The sequence below is a fragment of the Ochotona curzoniae genome, unplaced genomic scaffold (genome assembly GCF_017591425.1).
Source record: "Ochotona curzoniae isolate NIBS_2020 unplaced genomic scaffold, NIBS_Ocur_1.0 contig_2235, whole genome shotgun sequence".
Taxonomy (NCBI): Eukaryota; Metazoa; Chordata; class Mammalia; order Lagomorpha; family Ochotonidae; genus Ochotona; species Ochotona curzoniae.
This window is the reverse complement of record NW_024465384.1, coordinates 2572414-2587868: the sequence shown is the minus strand read 5'-3', so window position 1 is coordinate 2587868 and position 15455 is coordinate 2572414. Positions and strand designations below refer to the sequence as shown.

The 15455-nt window shown below is 45.5% G+C and overlaps 1 long non-coding RNA gene across 1 annotated transcript in view; it reads left to right on the top strand.

Annotated features, from left to right (window-relative positions):
• LOC121151037 overlaps positions 1 to 15455 on the top strand; it is an 82174-nt gene that overhangs the window by 66007 nt on the left and 712 nt on the right. The gene's annotated exons all lie outside the window — the stretch shown is intronic.

Genomic DNA, 15455 nt, shown 5'->3' with positions numbered 1-15455 from the left:
ATCTTCCATCCGATGATTCACTCCCCAAGCGGCCGCAACGGCTGGAGCTGAGCCAATCTGAAGCCAGGAGCCTCTTCCGGGTCTCCCATGCGGGTGCAGGGTCCCAAAGCTTTGGGCTGTCCTCAACTGCTTTCCCGGGCCACAAGCAGGGAACTGGATGGGAAGTGGGGCCGCTGGGATTAGAACCTGTGCCCATATGGGATCCCAGGCGTGCAAGGCGAGGACCTTAACCACTTGCGTCATCACGCCGGGCCCAATTCTCTGGTAAGATTGTTGATGTCCTCTGCTGGCCTGGATGAGCTGGCTGTCATGTCCCCTGTATACATCTGGGCAGGCTGTCCACTGCACAGAGGCCACTGCACCTAAGGAGGTCCAGTCTCCTTGTATGCATTCCAAGGTTGGACCACACAGCTTGTGGTTACCCTGTGGTCAGGTACTGAGCCTAGCAGTCTTGTTCGGGGGTCCCCCAGAAATTTTGCCTGGGGTGACCTCAGACTTGACATTTGTGTGCAGCAGACAGTGCAGGATCACATTTGGTCACCTGCACCAGCCAGCACACATACCAGTGGATGCAAGTTGCCTGATCAGTTCTGCCCGCCCAATATCTCATGGGAACTGACAGGTGTTGCAACTCATCTCAAGTTAGCTGTGATTCCTACAAGGAAGAAGCGCCAAAGCTCACTCTACTCTTATAGTTCTAGCAAAAATTATTAGAAAATGCTGGGGAAAGGGCCCAGCACCATAGCCTAGTGGCTAAGGTCCTTGCCTTGCATGCACTGGGATCCCATATGGGCACCGGTTCTAATCCTGGTGGCCCTACTTCCCATCCAGTTCCCTGCTTATGGCCTGGGAAAGCAGCAGGAGACAGCCCAAAGCCTTGGGACCCTGTACCCAAGTGGGAGATCCAGAAGAAGCTCCTGGCTTCAGATTGGCTCAGTTCTGGCTGTTGCGGCTATTTGGAGAGTAAATCATTGGATGGAAGATCTTTCGCTCTGTCCCTCCTCCTCCTCTCTATATATCTGACTTTCCAATAAAAATAAATAAATCTTTAAAAAGAAGAAAAACAGCTCCGACACGGTGGCCTAGTGGCCGAAGTCCTTGCCTTGAACATGCCAGGATCCCATATGGGCACTGGTTCTAATCCCGGCAGCTCTACTTCCCATCCAGCTTCCTACTTGTGCCCCTGTACCTACATGGGAGACCTGGAGGAAATTCCTGGCTCCTGGCTCTGGATCGGCACAGCACTGGCTGTTGTACTCACTTGGGGAGTGAATCATCACATGGAAGATACTCCTCTCTGTCTCTCCTCCTCTCTGTATATCTGACTTTGCAGTAAAAATAAATAAATCTTTTAAAAAAAAAAAAAAGAAAGAAGAAAAGAAAACCCTGGAGAAGCTATGGCTCCTTCTGGGCTGGTGGACTTGTGAAAGGATGGGGTCTAAGCAAGGATCTCCACTGAAGGCTGGCTTGTTTCAGTAGTTGATCAAATATTTGCTAGAGAGTGACAGCTATTGCCAGGAGGGGTAGGGGCCGATGAGTAGGGGTTGAGGTCATGTGCAGGAAGGGAACAGGAGGGACACCTAGGAGGGACTAGGACAGGAGGGGCCTCTGTGGAAAGGTCTCTGTCCAAACGTATCTCCGAGAAGGTTCAGTTTCATCATGGTGATCAACTCAGAATGAACAGTTTACAGGAGTGTTAGAACATACCCCCTTAGGCCAATCTGGACAGGAGTGGCTGCAACAAAGGATCGCTTGTGTATGCCTGGCGCCTTACAACTCAAACTCTTAGTAATTGAATTGGTATTTAATGTCTTCTGAACTTTCTGTAGTTTGTTTTCTGTACTGGCCTGGAGTTTTGTTTTTTAGTTCATGTATAAGACCTCATTATCCTTTTAGATTACTTTGTTTTTCTCTGTATTCATTGACATCACCCTTCATAGATGAAAATTCAAACCTAGTGATCCTGGGGAAATGACAGATCTCTGGGGGCTACGGCCTTATAAAGAAGTTATCTGGAGTAGGCATTTGCACTGTGGTTATGGTGGTGGTTGGGACGCCCACATCGCATCTTAGAGTTCCTAGTTCAAGTTGTCACTCCAGCTTCCTGCACATGCACATTCTGTAGAGGTAATAAATAATCATTTCACATTGACTGGCTCAACTCCAGCCATTGTGGCCGTTTTGGGAGTTAACCAGCAGATGGAATATCTTTATCTGTCTATCCTTCTCTGTAAAAATCTGCCATTTCAATAAATAAGTCTTTTTTTTTTTAAGGAAAATAATGACATTTAAAATAGTTAAAACTACTTGAAAATCTGCCTCCATAGGTCTAACCCTGGTGAACATGTGTTTGTACAAAGTCAGTTCCTAAGAAACAGTGTGTGCCACAGAGATTGCCCACATGAGATAAGATTTCTTAAGAAATTGGCAACTTAAGATTACATCTTGCAAAATAATTTTTACAATCAAAAGGTTTCACAAAAATCAATGTGTCATAAACATCAAAACACGAAAGCCCATCAACTAGAAAACAAGAAAATGATTGACATGCCTCCTTAAATTGTCATCAGGAAGGGACTGGGCCGATGCAGTCAAAGTGTCTCAGAAGTGCCCTAAAAATCCCTTGTGGTTGGGCCTCCGGTCTCAACCTCCAGTTCACCTTTGACTCTTGAGAAACTCTGAATAAATGTCCTTCTGATTCTGCTACGGTAAATCTTCTGTTAGCCCAAGCCCTGTACTCTGTGTGAGCCCACTTCAGAGTTCTTTGAGGCTCTCAGCACCAACACCAGGCTCATCTGCATTTTCCTGCATGATGGCCTAGCAGTTAAAGTCCCCGCCTAGCACGCGCCAGGATCCCATATGGGTGCCAGTTCTAATCCTGGCAATCCTGCTTCCCATCTAGCTCCCTGCTTGTGTTTTGGGAAAGCAGTCGAGGATAGCCCAAAGCCTTGGGACCCTGTACACACGTGGGAGACCTAGAAGAAGCTTCTGGCTCCTGGCTTCGGATTAGCACAGGTTGGCCATTGAGGCCACTTGGAGAGTAAATCAGAAGATGGAAGATCTTCCTCACTGTGTCTTCTTCTCTCTGTATATCTGCCTTTCCAATAAAAATAAATAACTATAAAAAAAAATCTGTTAGTTAACATAACAAGAGTCTCCCCTCCCCCCAACCTGATCAAAATAATCAGTTGACCTCTGGCCCACTTTCAGCACGGATTCTATTGCATCAGTTTAACCGTATCCCTACTCTCCTGATGTTTCCTGTAAGTAATTTCTGTCCGCTGATTTCCAGATGCTCCTCCTTGGGCTGTAAATGCCCATTTGCCCACAGTGTATGTGGAATTGAGCCCAATTACCGCCCTGTACAAGGCGCATTGCTATGATCCCCACATCCTTTGTGATGGATCTGTATGAGGTCTTGCTCCTTATGCTTTAACAAGTGTCCTAGAATCTTGTCTTTCCTGTTACACTTTAGCGTTATCACTGTGACCTGGAGAGAGTGCTCTGGCTTGTTAAAAACAGGAAGAATCAGAAGTGTACACTGTGAGGAGTGATTTGAAGGTCATCATGGAGACGGATACCCTGCCTGGTGCCATTCCTTCTTCCTCACAGCTCACAAAATTTGTGTGGTCTAGCAATCCACGAATCAGCTGTAACCCGGCATTCCACCTGAGAATCCCACCCCCAATCTTCCAGCCCCTTTCCCAATCCCGCCCACTCACCAATCATCCCAGGCATTCACCTGCAGGCACCAATCCCCTGGGGCATGCCCTCAAACCCTCCCAATCCCTGCCCCCCACACCGTGCAGGCCTACCTGTATAAAAAGGCCCCAGATGCTTCCGTCTGTCCTTTTTTCTCTCCACCACCTTCACCCGTTCCTGCCTCGCTGGAATAAATCTCCTAAAACACCTTGTTGCGGCTGGTGTTTTCAGCTCACGGTAAAGAACCAGGTTGCGGGAATTAGCTGTGTTTTCTAATAATATCGTGATATCGTATGAACTAGAACTAGAACTTTAAACTGTTTTAAATAACTAATATGCTGTTCTATACAACATTTACCCAAATCTGTGTATTCTTATTAGTTCATGGCGACAAGAGCATAGAGAAAAGTACAGAGGTCCCTTTGGATTCTGGGAGCTGTGGTGTATCCTTCTTAGTAAGTTTTGAAATTAGTGCTGTTTTTATCATTTTGGATCTTCGTATTTCCGGACCCCAGGCTCTAATCATCTTGTCAAATCCACAGAGTAATTTCTAGTTCATTTACTTGGCTGTTACTGTGTGAGGAGCCAAATGGGATAATAGGCAGTTAGGGTTTGAGGTCCCTGGTTGTTACAGGGTGTGAGCAAGATCATGCCAGATAGATCTAAGTTTTATTAAAGAGTCTTTATTAACCAAGCTTTGTGATAACAGGGCCCACTAGAAATAGCAAATTACAAATCCCTAGCAATCCATTCAACCAAAACCCCAAGAGGAACAAATGGTCGTTACCCTGAAGTCCATCCATTAAAATCTGAAGATCTATGTCCCAGCTTCCCCAACAACATGTTATCCTAAGAGACATGCTGTAGAATTAAAAACAAAATGGAGTAAACATGGCTCATTGCTAACTGCAATTCTTTTTGCTTTTGTAACTTCTGCTTTGCTTGCTTGGCTAAGAAACTATGTGATCTTGCAGGCGTAATGGCCAACGTGACCTTTAGTGCTAATGGCCCCAATTTCCATAAATCAAGGCCCCAGCTTATTTAACCCATAGATAATTCAAGATCGGGGTCTACTTGTCACAGGTGGCGCCAAGGTTGGAGCCCAGACCTGAGTGAGGAGAGCAGGCAGGGGCTGGCAAACCGAGATAAGCAAGGAATGTGTAATTCTTCCTCACTCACCTCTCAGCTGTTGTAAATTGTACCCCCTTGAAGCTGTGTCAAACTGCCCCTATAAAAACTTTGTAAATGTACTGCTCGGGGCCGCACTCCAGTAAGGGGTATTGGTCCTGACTGGTGGGTCAGTCGGTCAATCGGTTTCCTTGCCTCTCATAATAAAACTTTGTTGTGACTATCACTGGTGAATGTAACATTTATGTTTCAGCGGTCGAGTGGGTGCAACAATGCAATGAACAACCTGGTTACACTTCCAAACTGCAGATACCTTTCCCTGTTATGGGGTGCAGCCAGTATAGCCAGCACCCATTGACAGTGGGCAAATGAAATGTGTCTGTCCCCTGCCCTCTGTTGTGAAGGTGGGTCCTAACAGCAATAGAATGTTAATTGCATCCTCAGCCATTTCCCACCACCACCTAGGTATTTGCTCCTGCCCACCTGTGACTCACCTATCAACTGAGAGGGGACAGTATCGCATTGTTGTGTAACCACTTCCCTCACAAGCCCCCTTAAAGGGTCTGTGAAGCGGGGGTTTTCGCTCTCTTTCTGGCCAGGTGCTTCCATTACTTTGGCACCTCGACTCTTGGCTGACCCAGGGCAGGTAATCCCCTGAGCATGATCGCTGTGTACTGCTTAGATAGGGCAATGGTTATAGCAATATTATTTCTGTTTTGTGTACTATCAGGGTTCCAGGAAAGGTGAGACCTAGCAGTAGTGGAATGTGGGCAGAGAAGTCAAGGAAAGGTGAATGTCTGAAGCTCTGTAAGTGTGCTCAAGTGTGTTATTAGTTGCATGTCTCTTAGGATAATTTATATTGTTGGGGAAGCTGGGACTTAAGTTTTCAGCTTATCGGATAGACTTCAGGGTAATGACCATTTGTTCCTCTTTGGATTATGTTTGGTTGGATTATGATTGGTTGAATTGCCATATGGACTTGTGATTTGCTATTTCTAGTAAGCTCTATTATCACCGAGCTTGGTTAATAAAGACTCCTTAATAAATCTTAAACATATCTGGTATGATCTCACTCACACCCCGTAACATCCCTAGCATCTCTGCTCACATTCCATTACTGCTAGGCCTTACCTCTCCTGGAACTCTTGAAAGTACACACATTAGAAATACAAAACATCTTAGCATTGCTATCTTCATTGCCCCAACCACACAGTGAAGAGAGGATGAGGAATACAGACACACAGGGCACCCACACAGTGAAGAGAGGGTGAGGAATACAGACACACAGGGGCCATTCTCGGGGGGATACCTGTCCTCAGAGTAAGTCCTGGCCTAGCATCGGAGTGCCAGAGTGATGGAAGCCTGTGACCAAGACAGCGAGCCCCTCCCTACCATGGACCTTTAAGAGACTAGTAAGGCAAGTGGTTATACAGCAATACAGTACCACCCCCTGTGAGATTCCAGGTGATGATAGGTGAGCATCACAGGTGGGCAGGAGGGAGCACATAGATGGTGGGGGGGGAGTGGCTTCCAAGCCTGTGACCCTGCACTAGCTGCCTACCATACCACATGGTGAAGTTACTCTTTAGAAAAATAAAATCATATTTCTCCCTCGTTTTTTTAACTTTCCAAGAACATGTTTCTTTCAAGGGGACCTCCTTCCCTCGTGGAAGGACAGAGAGGCAGAATTAACGTATCAATTATTCACCATTTCAGATTTGTAACAAAAGCAAGGAGAAGTGACCCACCTAATCTTATCTCTGGGTCATTTTATCATTAGACTGGGAGGAAGAAGTTAACCAGTTCCAGCCTTTTGAGGTTCTTTTGTTTCAGAGCCAGGTGCTATTGTGAACGAAATTTTTTGTTTGTTTTGTCTTTGAGTTGTTGTACAAAGACACCTTTTCCACCATTATTTTGGTTTTTTTCTCTTTCCTGTCTTGGATCCCTAGCTGTGGCTGCAGGTAATCTGGGGTCTTTCCTGCCTTGGAGCCTCTCCTGCCTCTAGAGCAGGAACCACCTTACCCCTTCTCCTTAAATAAATCTTGCTTTAAAAACTAGAGTTTGTCCACATGAAACTTTTTCTCATGTGAGACAAGAAACGAAGTTGCGGTTGTGTTTCATGTCGAATTCCCTACAATATTCTATACTTGTCCACCCTCACTCTTGGGGACTTAATCTCCATATGGCATTATTCAACCTCTTCCAGACACACTACCAGGAAGCTGCGGTTGGGGGGATGGCCCAAGATATATACATTCTCAATTCCTGAAAGTTTGCACAGATAGCCGAGCAAACAATTCTGGAATCACTCAAGCATCTTGTGACCAGCATGCAGGCGGGATGGTGGAATTTCCCCATGCTAGGGTCTAGGAGATGTGGGCCACAGCACTCTACAGATGTGAGGATATAATGCAGTGGGCATCTCTACTTCCAGATCAAAGATGGACTCCCAATGAAACTGCTAACTATATCCTGACAATAGGATGCAGGACTCTTTGCAGTTGTCCATGCCCGCAATGATGGACATACGGCTGTTTATAAAGAATTACACTATAGTAATAATATAGCGGAACTTGGTGGGAATGGGGAGGGGACTTAGAGTGGGGATAAGGGAAATCCCAAGATGTGTGGAACTGTATCATAAAATGGCAATAATAAAAAAAAATAATAAAGATATCTCTCTCTGTCTCTCTGCCTGTCAAGCAAGGAGAATAAAATGAATTTTAGATTGTTGAAAAGAAATATTATTTTTCTTGGCAGTTAATTGGCTGGCTGCTCCAGGCTGGGTGGAAATCTTCACAGATCTTGAGGTGTCTGCTTTCTTTGTGCCTGTCTTTATTTCTTTTTCTCTTTTATTTCTTTCTTTCTCCTCTCTCTCTTTTTCTTTCTTTCAGGGTTTATTTATTTTATATTGCAAGGTCAGATTCACAGAGAGAAGGAGAGACAAATAAAAAGATTTTCCATCCACTGATTCACTCCCCAAGTGGCTGCTACAGCCAGAACTGAACTGATTTAATGCCAGGAGCCAGGAGCTTCTTCTGGGTCAGCCACACAGGTACAGGCCACAAGCAGGGAGCTAGAAGGGAAGTAGAGCAGCCGGGATACAAACTGGCATCCACATGGGATTGTGGTACATACAAGGTGAGGAATTTACCACACCAGGTCCTGGTGTTTTTTTGTTTGTTTGTTAAGATTTGTTTTTTATTGGGAAGGCAGATAAACAGAGAGGAGGAGAGACAGAGAGGAAGGTCTTCTGTCCGATAATTCACTCCCCAATGGTTGCAATGTCTGGAGCTGAGCTGATCCGAAGCTAGCAGCCAGGAGATTCTTCCAGGTTTCCCACATTAGTGCAGGTTCCCAAGGTTTTGGGGCTGTCTCCTACTGCTTTCCCAGGACACAAGTAGGGAGCTGGATGGGAAGCATGGTCTCCGGGATTAGAACTGGTGTCCATATGGAATTCTGGCATGTACAAGGCAAGAACGTTAGCCACTGGGCTACCATGCTGGGCCCTGTGTTTTCTTTTTTGAAGATTTCTTTTGAGCAAGGTTACAAACTGGCATTCATGAGATTCGTTCTCTGTCACTGTCCAAACAAATCCCCATACTAACTGCTGAAACTAATCCTACTTAGCATCTTAAGTGTGTGTGCAAACCATGCTTGGCACATGGCTCTGCCAGGTCTCTGCTGAAGGTTTCATGAGGCAAGAGTTCACATTCAAGCTCATCTAGGCTTCTGCAGGCTGCATTGCCTTCTCAAGCTTTCCCTGTGTTCCATCTGCATCCAAGCCAACAAACGTGGGTCAAGGCCACCTCGAGCTTTCAGGCTCTCAATATCTTCTTCCCCCAGGTCTCTCTGACCTCCTACCCTCCCTTGCTGATGTCTTCAAGGCTCCTATACTTACATGGGCTGCTCTTAGACAGCCCAAGATAAGGTCCCTGCTTCAAGGTCAGGTTATTAGTAAATTTAGCTATATCTACTGTGTATGTAAATGCCTCAACCATGAAGTAACACTGGAAAAGGAAGGCTCAGGGTCCTTAATTCTACCTATTGTGTTCATGGGTAGAATTCAGCAGTGCTACAGATTTGGATGGTAAAATAGCTACCTTTTTTATTTTCATAAAAGCTTACCAATGGCCTTGGCACAATGGCTCAATGGTTAAATCCTTAGCTTACAAGTGCAGGGATCCCATATGGATGCTAGTAGGTGTCCCAGCTGTTCCACCTCCCATCCAGCTCCATATTTATGGCCTGGGAAAGCAATAGAAGATGGCCAAAAGCTTTGGGACCCTGCACACACAATGGGAGACTCAGAAAGAGCTGGCTTTGGATTAGTTCAGTTCTAGCCATTGTAGGTATTTGAGAAGTAAACCAGTGGGCTGAGATCTTTCTATCTCTGCCTCTCTCTGTAAATCTGATCTACTTTTCCAATAAAAACAAATAAACCTTAGAAAAAAAAACTTTACCACTATATATTATTTCCTTTCCATTATGGATATTGATGGGAAATCCACAGTAACTTGTACAGTATTCCAGAACAATCATAAACACTTTCTCATTATATGAGTTAATGCAAAGAATTAGAAATGCTATTTTTATTGACCATTTGGAAGTCAGCTCTTCTTTTAAATCTGCTACTAGATTTTATTTACTAAAGAGAAACATATCACATATCTTAATTTGATATCTTGTGTTTTTAATTAATCTCAGTTATAATTGTGCATGTTTTATATATTCAAAACTACAATTACATGCAGGAATCCATGTACTCTGCCAAGAGGCAGAGAAGTTTATGGCACAAAAGCGAAGGAAAGAAGTCCTGTCACAATCTGTGTGACATTAGCTTACTGCCATTTCTGCATTCTAGGTAGACAGATAAAGACAGAGACGTTTCCGGACAAACTTGGGCAAGGACTGCTTGCCCAGTCCTTGGGCAAACAGAGGGAGAGGTGGTTGTTCCCAAGGAGTAACTATCTCCCTGAGAAACAGTTTGCTGGGGTATTTTCTAGCAAGAGTTAGGTGAGGGATGCAGCAAGCAGGGAGGGCTCTCCCTGTCCAAGAAACATACATCTTCATACATTGTGTGTTCAGAGCAAGTATTGACTCATACAAGTTTTTTTGTTTTTTTGTTTTTTAAAATTTGGGGTTAGTATTCTGGTATATTGGGATAAGCTACCTCCTGCAATGTTGTCAGCATCCCATATCAGAGTACCATTTCGAGTAGCAACTGTTCCCAGGCACAGCATCCCAACCCAGCTCTTTCAAATGCACTTGGGAAAGCAGCAGCAGAAGGCCCAAAAGCTGAGACCTCCGCCAATCACAGAAGCTCTTGACTTTCACCTGGTATAGGCCAGTTGATAACAGCCATTTGGGGAGTAAACTAGCAGATAGAAGTTCTGTTTCTCTGTCTTTCCCTGTTTCCATCACTCTGCCTTTTAAGTGAAAATCTTTAAAGCTTGTCTTTAATTTTTTTGTATAATGATTTTCATATATTTATTTTCAAGGCAGAGAGGCAGACCACTCCCATCCACTTAATCACTCCCCAAATGCCAGTAACAGCCAGGGCTGAGGTCAGGCCATAGCTGGGAAGCAAAAATCTGGCTGATTCTCTCCCACACTGGTTACAGGGACCAAAGTACTTGAGCCATCCACTGCTACCCCTGAGGATGTGTATTAGCAGGGAGCTAGAATGGAAAGTGGAGCCAGGACTGGAGTTCAGCACCATGACAAGGGGCGCAGGCATTTTGAAAGGTTGCTTACTCTACTTGTACCCCAACTGTCCACTATCTTGTCTGATTCCTCACAAAGCCACCATCATGTCCTCTAAGTGACCTTCACAGACATCCCAACAAACCCTGTCCTGGAGCTCATCAGAAGCCTGCAGCGTCTCTGCTCGATTCGGAGCTCATTGGAAGTTTGCAGTGTTTCTGGTTGACTTGGACCTCTACTGTCCCTCCGATCCTTTCTCCTGCCTTAAGGCTGAGAATCCTCCCACTTGTGGCTGCCCAAGAAGTACTGCTGTGCCTCAGTCCCTGAGAGATTACATCGTGTCATTGTTGTAGGGAATTGAAAGATGGCAGCAACCTCATTTCTTCTCTCACACAAAAGAATTTTCATGTGGACAATTTCAGTGTGCAAAGCAAGATTTAATTTAGAGTGAAAGAAGTCTCCTGTCTTGGAGACAAGCTCAAGGGAAGAAAGACCTGAGAAAGGGAAGAAAATCCTGACAATGGTGTGTTTTCTGCAACATCTCAGTAAAGGGGAACAGCTGAGTCAAAGGGTGGAGGGGGAACATATCTTGGGCAGTCTATCTCCTGGTCAGAAAGGTGTGCCTGGCAGCCCCCTTCTCTCATTCTTTTTTTTTTTTTAAGATTTATTTTTATTATTTTTTTATTGGAAAGGCGGATATACAGTCAGGAGAGACAGAGAGGAAGATCTTCCATCCGATGATTCACTCCCCAAGTGAGCGCAACAGCCGATGCTATGCCGGTCCGAAGCCAGGAGCCTCTTCCGGGTCTCCCACACGGGTGCAGGGTCCCAAAGCTTTGGGACCGTCCTCGACTGCTTTCCCGGGCCACAGGCAGGGAACTGGAAGGGAAGCGGGGCTGCCGGGATAGAACCAGTGCCCATATGGGATCCCGGGCATGCAAGGCGAGGACCTTTAACCACTTGCGCCATCGCGCCGGGTCCTCCTTCTCTCATTCTTAAGATAAGCTGAAATCGGGCCTGGCTTCGGATCGGCATAGTATCGGCCCATTGCGCTCACTTGGGGAGTGAATCATCGGATGGAAGATCTTCCTCTCTGTCTCTCCTCTCTGTATATCCGCCTTTCCAATGAAAAAATAATAAAAATAAATCTTTAAAAAAATATTAAAAAAAAAAAAGATAAGCTGAAATCTCAGGTGAAGAGAAAAGATTTAGAGGAGAAGTTAGAGTAAAGGGGTTTAGCTTGTTCTTTTTGCCTCTATATTTTGCTTGCTAAGAGTAGCTGAATAGGACATCTCTTGGTAAATGATTAAGTTCAACTAGGATTCAGGATACAAAGTACAAAAGTGGTCTTGAGATAGGCATCTCAGGAGGAAACAAGATAAAAAAAAATTGTTAGGAGACGGAAGGTCCCTGACTTGTCGATAGAGGCTCCAAAGGTCTGAGAAAAGCAAACTCAAGGAAAATTGCGATAAGAAATTGAAAGGAAAAGCAAAAAGCCCCTACTTTTATGATTATATGGTCTTAGCCTTTACCCTTTCTGTATGTAGTTTTAGCCTATAAAAAGAATGCTGTGTAGTGACTTGGGCCTGGAGTGCCTACCCTCCTGTGTGAGGAACTGGCCCTAGCCCCAGTGTACTGGTACCTGAATAAAGCCTCCTGCGTTTGCATCAAGTCTTGTCTTCGCTGGTCATTGGGGAGACTCACTTTCTCGACTGACAGTAAGGTCATCCCCGCTTCGGGGTGCCTTACACAGGTACCATCTCTTTGATGGTAACTCACAGGTTGGCGGGGGGGTGGGGGAGTTGGCTTTGGTATGTCTCCTTTTGTCAAGACACCAACTCCAAGTAATGGGAATTGGTATTCTGATTTTGGCCTTTGGCTTTCCCTCAAAGAGACTGGATAAAGCCAGGAAGAATGTGCCCTTGGGGAAGATTAAAAAAATGGAGAGAAGTAAAATTTTTTATTTTATAAAGTAACTTCACTGGGAGCAGAGACCCTAGCTACCTATTATCCCATCATTGTGAAACTGTCCACCTCTTTCTTTGATCTTGTGGCCCCTTCTGTCTTTGGTATTCCAGTTCTTTGGTATTGCGAGAGGAGTTAGACTGGGTAGTAGGCAGTTAGGGCATTCTGGGTCCCCAAGTCATTTTTTTCTCTCAAATATAAAATTCCCCACCATGTCCTAGATTCACCAAGGGACAAGGGTGACATTAGCATATCAATTCCTCACTTGAAGCCTCAGCCCCATTCTGTCTCTGGCCAGTGCCAAGTGCGAGGACTTCAGACTGGCCTCTTTATCATTAGAAAGGGACCAAGAAAGTTGGCCAGTGACACCTTTCTGGCCTTTAGTCCCAAGGCCAGGTACCACGGAAACCAGGAATTCTCTTTTGTTTCTGGAGAAACATCTTTGAGGGAAACCTTTACAAGATGCTTTCCCCACCATTAATAAGGGTCTTTTTTACTTTTCCTCCTGCCACTATGGCAGAGCACTAGGGTCCTTTCTATCTCAAAGCCCCCTCCCATCACTAGGACAGGAGTCTCCTTTCTCAACTTTTCTAATAAATCTTGCTTTAAAACTAAACTGTGTCTGAGCCCGGCGCGATGGTGTAGTGGTTAAGGTCCTTGCCTTGCACACCTGAGATCCCATATGGGCACAGGTTCTAATCCCAGCAGCCCTGCTTCCCATCCAGCTCCCTTCCTGTGGCCTGGGAAAGCAGTCGAGGACGGCCCAAAGCTTTGGAACCCTGCACCCGTGTGGGAGACCCAGAAGAGGCTGCTGGCTTCAGATTGGCTAAGTTCCAGCCGTTGCAGCCGCTTGGGGAGTGAATCATCGGACAGAAGATCTTCCTCTCTGTCTCTCCTGTCTGTATATCCGCCTCTCCAATAAAAATAAAAATAAATCTTAAAAAAAAAAAAAACTAAACTGTCCGCACGAAAATTCTTCTTTCCTGCGAGACAAAAATTGAGATTGCTGCCGTACTCGGGGTCAAAAACCCTACAACAGTATCAGTATTTTCTCATGTTAAACCCTGGGGGGGGGGGGGCGGTGTTTAACGGTTACGGACCCCGAGATTCGCCGCCCGAGAGCTCAAGAACCAGGTCAGAGGCTGCAAGAAGCAAGAGGATTTTATTGACGTTGGCGAACGGGCCCCTACTCCAATAGGGAGAGAGAAGCCCCGAATTCCGGGGGTACAGGTATTTTATAGGCACACACCACAAGCTTAACATACTTTTGTGGCAGGCCTTAAGTTTTATGGCCCATTCTATTGTCTATCCAGATCCCTTTCCCGCAGCCCGGGCCTGTTATAGTTTTATGGCCCTGTTCTGACGCTGACCCAGGATTACCTGGACCCATTTCTCAGGATAAGGAATTCGCTTGTCAGGAAACAGAAACCGAAACCCAGACCCCCTTCCTACAGCCCGGGCCTGCTACTGCCTTCTTCTTGTCTCTTATCTCATCTTGCCAAGCACATATAGAAGCCATGAAAGCATTAACCCTTTCTTTCTCTCTTTCACTCAGAAGTGGGCATTAAACATTGTTTTGCCTATAGCCTCCTTTAACCTGTATAGTTGTGGGATTTGTAATAGACTTGTGGTGGTAACTCATCTCTCTTGGACTTTATTTTCATTTGCCCTGTGTGGTTAGGAGGTAGGTACTGGAAAACACCTTCCCAAGCCAAATGCATCTCCCTCCATTCCCCCGGCTTTTCCATGTGAAGTGTGTGCACGGGGTTCTGTAACTATCTCCTACAGGCCCACGCCTATTCAATGGAGGAGGAAAGTCAACAGACTGCGATTTCCCCCTCAGGATGTGCAGCTGGTGAGATCCAAACTTGAGTGTCCAAGGATCCCCCAGGTCTTGCATATCTGAAGCCTAGGGTTCCCTGTTTACTTCCTCCTATTGTTATGGAAATAGAAGATAGGAAGGCTGTGACCTTGGTTCTGGTCTCACAAGAAACAATTTCCATTAGGCCATCACCCTGAGTAAAGCCAGAACTCTTTTTTTTTTTTTTTTTTAAGATTTATTCACTTTTATTACAAGTCAGATATATAGAGAGGAGGAGAGACAGAGAGGAAGATCTTCCGTCCGATGATTCACTCCCCAAGTGAGCCACAACGGCTGGTGCCCAGGTGTACTTTGAGAAAACGCAGTGGGGCTTTTGGATTGTAGCTGTTGCATCAGCAGTCAGCACCTCCAAGTTCTCTCTCAGTAGTAGAACTTCAACTCATTAGAAATGCAAATTTCCAGCCCCATCACAGGCCAATTGAATTAGCAATTTTGCAGGTGTTGCCTTTCAGCCCCTTTTGTTTTTTAAATTAAAAAAAAACGCATCTGAAAGGCAGAAATAGAGAAAAGACACACACAGAGGCATTGATTCCATCTGTTACTTGACTCCTCACATGCCTGTATAACCCAAGTACCTGAGCCATTACCTGCTGCAGGCCAGCGTTGTGTACCTAGAGCATATAGAAAGCCACAAAGCCGACTCCATTTTTTGAACTGGCTATGAACAGCATAATCTCACACAATAAATATAAACATGCTGAGCGAAGACCAGAAAGCTCACAGCTGCAAATAGTTAAAATTGCATTGTGGGCCACTGATGTCTGCACACACTGATAAGACCAGAAGCAGAGTTTGAGAAAAAAACAAGGGCGTGTCAGCAGCCAGGCCTCTGCCCCTGGCACCACCCCTTTCCAACTCAGTCTGAGGCCAAACCCAGTCGTGCTTCCTACCTGGGGCTGCACTGCCCTCACACAAAGCAGCTCACCACCCGTTGCTTGGCCTACTCCCTGGCTTTCAACTCCTTAACCCAGTAGCCAACCCTTGAGGTTATCACAACTGTTACCTTTTACCTACTTGTGGGAAACATCCCCAAACTCTGGGAAATACTCCCACCTGCCCAAACCGAAGGAAC